Below are 6,923 nucleotides of genomic sequence, written 5' to 3' on the forward strand. Positions count from 1 at the left end.
TCTTTCTGGAACAATCTTCTGGATTGTTCTTATGGGGACCAGAAATGTTTCCCTATGGTATCACCCTGAAGAATTTTTAAGAGCTCCCCGGAGTCTGCGCCTTTTCTTGGTGTACACGTGTGGCTTTCGCCTTACTGCTCCCACATCCCCACGACATGCTTGCAAAATTATGACCTGTGACAGTTCTGAAAGTGTCCCATGCCAAGAACGGACATTTCCTTCAGGACTGCTGCCTAATAATGTCGAGCACAGCTCACGTTACTTGACGACCTTTAATGGAATAAGCGAATTTGGAAATGCGAGTGACTGACGGATGAATAGTTAATACCTAAATGCAGATGGTGATTTGGGCACAAACATACATTGTCTCATGTTTTTGTTTCTGTTTATTATCGTTTTGAATCTTCTTTGAGAAGAACGGCAAATTGTAAACATTTGCGTGACGCGTATTTCTTTTAATCACATGAACTTGTCTCTCTCAAACTGTTATTGTTGTGAATTTCCCCTTGGGATTAATAATCTATCTATCTATCTATCTATCTATCTATCTATCTATCTATCTATCTATCTATCTATCTATCTATCTATCTATCTATTAATTTATGATAAGGGTATCTATCTATCTATTAATTTATGATAAGGGATGTAAAAGCTGTGTTTGTTTTTGAAATATTAAATAAACGTTTTCTGCACAATGTTTATTTAAATATATTCTTACACTAATCTTTATGTATCCTTATAATAATATTTATCGCGTTTAATCAAACTGTGTGCTGTTCTTACTTAATGTATCTGTCAACATTTAATTAAGCTAAAGCAATTAGACGGAACGTTTGTGTTAGAAGTTAAAGAGTACCCGACCTATTTCAATAATTTAAATTAGAATCTTTATCATATTTGTTTCAGTTAAACAGAACGTCTTAATGGACAATAGTGTGAGTATGCGACATTAAACGGAACATAACTGCACATCATAGGGAGACAGTATGTTTGAAGGTGGTTACATCAGTCGAAACAACGCCTTTGGTCCCTGCTTGAAGATGTCTGGACCATTGCGTACATCGGAACATCAAGTGGATCGTCCCTTTGAAGCGCGGAATTAAACGGCACAACAAAGCGCCGCCCTCCTTTGGATTCGAACCACGTGACGAGTGGAGGCTGTGAAGTTTGGCAGATGTAAGGAGAAAATTTAATAGATCTGCTGCCACCTCGTGGCCACTTATATGCACATTGAAATCTATTATTTTTTCACTCTGCATTACCGATACTAGTTATCCAGTAGTATGAAAGCAACTCACCTGATAAGTTCACACTTTATTTAAGTAATGTTAATATTATACATTAATGTCCAATGCCAGCTTGCAGCAGTAACCCTTGTGGTAACAGAACACCTTTCTATAGGCACATATTTATCATAAGAACAATACGTATAGCATATTTTATAAATTGTAATCAAATTTGTATTTAATCTAAGATAGTTATTGAAAATGTTAAAAGATTTTAAAACAATTGCGTCTTTTAATCAAAATCCACGTGGTATAATCGTTTCACCATTGCCTACTGCTCCTGCTGCTGATGGAAGAATTCATCGAAGTTCTTTTGAGTGTCTTTGTGTGCTGTTGTGGGTGCGTGTGTATATATATCTGTATATGATGTGCATGTGTATATATATATGTATGTATATGTATATGCATACACACATAAATATATATATATTTAGAGAAAGAGAGAGAGAGAGACTCACCAACTGTATCGCAAAAAGGCAAGAGGGGTTTAATTGTATATGGTCTCAACTTTATTACCTTTCCCCCTTCTCTGTTAACATGAGTGTCTCCTAAGTTAGAGATTAATAATTTAGAACCGAATATAGACAAACGGCAGGCGGCGTGCTTTGCGAAATTTTGGAAGTCTGTTTTTCAATTATTTCTGTCCAAGAAATATTATTTTTTACAAGTCTTTTCTTTTAAATTGCGAGTCACATTTTCTGAAATCACAGCAGGTCTAAATCTATATTATTAAATCGGCTTCAAATAACGTTGATCAGATGTTATCTGATTTACTCATTAAATGACTGAAACTAATTCGAAATATATAATCCTCCAGCTCTCTTATTGTTGGAAATTTAGATGGAAATAACTCTCCACTGTGCTTTGTAGATTTCCGTTAAAAGATCATTAACCGTGCACTCGTGGATATGGCATAGCAATCTTCCTTTACAAGCTAAATAGTATGTATTACAGTCATACATGTATTATTTATAAAGAATATCATTTAACAAAGAATAATTAACTGCTTCCTTATGAACACAGGCGGAAATTTTGGAAGTTACACGAACTGCACAAAAGATTAAACCTTACTTGCTTTATAAAGTGAGATGTGCGTCTGAAAACAAAACACATCTTTTTATAGACATAACTTTTATATATCGTTTTACCAGAAAGACACGTCACTGCAGTCATTTAAACACAGCGGATATGGAAGTTGGGACATTTTTACTATATAACAGAGAAGTTTTACTTTTATTTTTTCTATAATTAATAAAACCTTTTTAAATACAACCTTAATCAGTTCATTAATGTAAACGCTATCCGGCTACACTGTTTCTTTCCAGTTTCAAGCTAACTGGTGGCTTTAAGCTGGGCGGTGTAGATTTGTGCATTAAAGTGTCCAATGGGGGCCTGAAGTTCCTTCCAGGGTTGGTCCCTGCCTTGCAACAGATTCGGCAAACAACATGCACTTCGCGACCCTTAATGAAAAAGCAATGTCTGCTAAAGCATCTCCAACGTCTTCTGCTAACTAATCTCGCAGCTCCAGTATAAACACCAGACAAAGACCAATAAAATGTGTAACTCTATTAAATTTTATAACTGGAAACACATGCATGATGCCCAAAATGTACGGACCTTCAACCTCACAACTTTAAAAAGCAGCTCATTCTACAGTAGCCTAATCTGGATTGCAGTTTTTATTACTGTCACGGAGCGTGCTTATCTTGCAGGGAAAATAGTTCGCCATTACTGACGCGAAGTACCAGTACATTTACTCTACTTCTGTGCTACACCTGTCTTCGGAGCATTGACGTTTTTCAGCTTCTCTTTTCGATCCGACGAGTCAGAAATAAAGTTCGACGATGCAAGAATACAAAAGGAATCAGACGCATGTCAGCTTCACAGAACGCAGAGCACAGCACGATCTAAAATACAGTGCCTCATCTATCTATTTTTTTTTCTTATAGTATTTATATATTAATTTAGTTACTTTTTCAGCTTCTGTGAGAAGTCAAGTTTCCCCGTTGGTGCAATTTAATATCTATCTATCTATCTATCTATCTATCTATCTATCTATCTATCTATCTATCTATTATATAGTGCCTTTCCTATCTATCGATCTATCTATTATATTGTGCCTTTCCTATCTATCTATCTATCTATCTATCTATTATATAATGCCTTTCTTATCTATCGATCCATCTATTATATTGTGCCTTTCCTATCTATCTATCTATCTATCTATCTATCTATCTATCTATCTATCTATCTATATAGTGCATTTTCTATCTATCTATCTATCTATCTATCTATCTATCTATCTATCTATCTATCTATCTATCTATATAGTGCATTTTCTATCTATCTATCTATCTATCTATCTATCTATCTATCTATCTATCTATCTATCTATCTATTTAGTGCCTTTCATATCTATCTTCCCGATTGCTGTGTCCTAATGTCAAATTTGTACAGGATTCCAGTACAAAAGTGAAGCCGTGTCGGTGGGTGCGCGAGACTCTCGTCTTTGTTCTCTGCGTTCTCGTTCCCAAGTCTGCTGATTTGGGGTGAATGAGACGAACTTGATGAAGGAGTGCGGGTTCAAGTAGTTCAGGTTCATGTAAGGGGGTACAGAGTTAAACAGGGGCGACAGATACCCGAAATTTAAAGATAATGATGCCCCACCGTGCATAGTTTGTACCAGACCAGTACTAAAATTCCCTTCGTCTACGAAACGTAATGTCAAATGGACACAGAAGTTATTTATAATTAGTTTATGTCAAAATAGTATTTTCAATTAAACCTGTGCTCAAACCTGTGCTTTAAAACAAATCACGCAAATTATTTATATAACACAAGAGCTATTTTTTTTTTTTGAATAAAGTGTATTACCAGGCACCTATGTAAAGCCTTGCATACGACTATAGAGACTGAGATAACTGGAGGTCTTACTGCGTTCCGTTCAGGATGTGCGAGATGCGAGGCCAGAGAGACACATCTGGAGAACTGCACGCAGTTTTTGATTTTCATATTTCAAGAAAGAAATATCAGAACTGGAGATAGAAGAGCTGCTAGACAGGTTTCAGGGCCGTTGGGAAGAAAAACGGGAGAGCTTACATTTTTTCAGTTTGAATAAACAGAAATTAAGAAATTATGAAGGGACTTAATAAGGTGGCTGCCACCTGTTACTTATAAGAAATTTCTTAGACATGAAAACGGAGACACAGATGGAAGGTTTTCCACGAATACTTATTAACTGCAAATAAAGTTCATGGAACACATTAATAAGGGGCTTAGATGAAAGTAGACATTGAAACCTTTCTTGAATAATCAGTCACTGAGCAAAACTGTTTTAATGTTCTAAAATCCAATCTAAACTCAATCTTCTGTGAAAATCTATTTCAAAAGTTAAATGTAAATGTTTGTTAGTTCTTATTATCTTCCACATTTACAAATTATTAATGTTCATGCAGAAACGGGCGCGCAAGCTAGTGTGTTTGTCAAAAGTAATATGAAAAATAATCGTGTAAAATATACAAATCAAGTAACGTAAACCCCGTCTATTAAAAGAAAAAACAAGGACTTCCCGAAAACTGCTTAATAGTGCCCTCTACTGTACACTTCATAAAATTACTAATAAACTTTAAAATTGAAATAAACCGTTCGAACCTACTAGTCATTTTGAAACTCCGCAAATTCTAAACCAGTTAACGTGTATGAAATAAGACCGATTTTTAATTCATTCGTATGCTTCCGCGACCATGCAATTGATCAGTTGCTGTTGATTAAGACACTGAGATCGCTCGCTAAACACTTTATATACAACGTTTTGCTCAGTTAAGAAACCACATAAACTCTTATGTACACACATACAACGATTTTAGAAATGTTATGAAGTGCATTTGAATGTAGATTATTATTATTGTTATTATAAGTGTAAAGCTTTTGCTGTTGTCATTAATATTCCTTAAAATATTGTTTGATTAATATATTGCCACCTAAAGTGTTTTTTTCTGTTTATTTATTTTTATTATTTTCTGTCCTCCTCGGCCATCGGATTTATCATTAGAGCCTTAAAAACAAATCCATTTTGATGCCCTCTACTATTTTATTGCTTGTGTTTCAATGTGATGTAAATGAATACTGATTCATTCTTTATTATTATTTTTGGTGTTTATTCTTTACTTTTTACAGATTTCTAATTAGTTTTTCTGTTTTTTTGCAACTTTTTTTTGGACATCTTGTAAGGTGACCAACCTATAAAACTATGCGCAATAAAAATAAATGTCGTTGTAATTGATAGTTTTACCAAAAATCTACAGAATTATTTGTTTAGCGCATTCGACTGTCTAATAAAAATAGTTAGCAAATAATACGAATTCTCTTATTTTTGTCCGCTTACATTTTACGGACGTATTGACAACTCTTTAGTCCATCTTTTCTAAAACAAATCAACCATGTATTACTGTACTTAATTTTTCAGTTTGTTTTTAATATGCTTGTTTGAAATGTATTTATAGAAAACCTCGCTTTGTCTCTTTTATTATTACTATTTTACGCACTAGACTATAACGGTAAACATTATTCACTTTAAAAGCCAGCTGCCTGTGTTGTCAATAGGCGCACATTAAACTGACTAACGAGGATGCAACTGCGCATGTCTTCTTTAAAGGTGCATCAGAATAGTAAACAGTTATGAAACTCATGGATTCTCTTTGATCCCCGGGATTTATCATTACAAATGGTTATATGTCAATCTACTGGTTCAAACACTTCATTAAACCTGCAGGTGAATTCCATTGCAGCTCTCAACGAGACCCTGTTGTGGACAAAAGCAGGTGCGGGAAACATGGATGAATATTTTGCAAAAATCAACGTATAAGTAAAAGTGAACAAATAACACCTTAAACCTAGCAGGTGCTCCAGCTTATATAAAACAAATTAATCACATAACAGAACTGAGTGTGTGGGTGCCTACCCTATCTGAAGGTGCGCTGCTTTTCCCCAGTGATTGTCAGTTGTCAGTTGTCATATCCTGAAGCATAATAGAAATGGGAGCGTCCACTTCAAAAAGGTGGGTGACAATATACGACATAACTGGACAACAAAGTCGCTTGCTTTCTCAGCATTTTCACTATTAACTCAAATGTAAAATACTCTACGACCACTGTCGTTCTAGACTCTTAAAAATAACGGCCTTTCAATGGTACTTGTGGCAGAGTTATTCCTAAATCTGTTAGTGTCACTTTTAAAATAAGGAGGCTCTGAATAATGTAGTAATAATAATAACTGACATTAGTGAATTTCCGAGGTATCTCGGAATTTTAAGTTCTTTAGGAGATTCAGCGCGAGAAAGTTGTGAGGAAGAGCCAATCGATCACCCTGCTGCAGTTTTCATCTCTCCTCTCGTTATTGTCAAAAGCTATTAGATAGATAGATAGATAGATAGATAGATAGATAGATAGATAGATAGATAGATAGATAGAAAGGACTATATAATAGATAGATAGATAGATAGATAGATAGATAGATAGATAGATAGATAGGAAAGGGACTATATAATAGATATATATAGATAGATAGATAGATAGATAGATAGATAGATAGATAGATAGATAGATAGATAGATAGATAGATAGGAAAGGCACTATATAA

Source organism: Polypterus senegalus, chromosome 11, assembly GCF_016835505.1.
Source record: "Polypterus senegalus isolate Bchr_013 chromosome 11, ASM1683550v1, whole genome shotgun sequence".
In the NCBI taxonomy this organism is placed as follows: Eukaryota; Metazoa; Chordata; class Cladistia; order Polypteriformes; family Polypteridae; genus Polypterus; species Polypterus senegalus.